This window comes from Myotis davidii, unplaced genomic scaffold (assembly GCF_000327345.1).
Source record: "Myotis davidii unplaced genomic scaffold, ASM32734v1 scaffold125, whole genome shotgun sequence".
Taxonomy (NCBI): domain Eukaryota; kingdom Metazoa; phylum Chordata; class Mammalia; order Chiroptera; family Vespertilionidae; genus Myotis; species Myotis davidii.
Window position 1 is genome coordinate 6,116,657 of NW_006299390.1, and position 251 is coordinate 6,116,907.

The window sequence follows — 251 nt, forward strand, 5'->3', positions numbered from 1 at the left end:
GGTTCTTCATAGGTTCTTTTTATTTTTTTTGTTTTTTGGTTTTTGGTTTTTTTTTTCTTTTTTTTTATTGCTTAAAGTATTACAAAGGGTATTATATATGTGTCCATTTTCCCCCCCCCGCCCTACACAGTCCCCTAGCCTCCCCTATCCCCCAATGTCTTATGTCCATTGGTTATGCTTATATGCATGCATACAAGTCCTTTGGTTGATCTCTTACCCCCCTACCTCCTGCCCCCCAAATATAACATGTA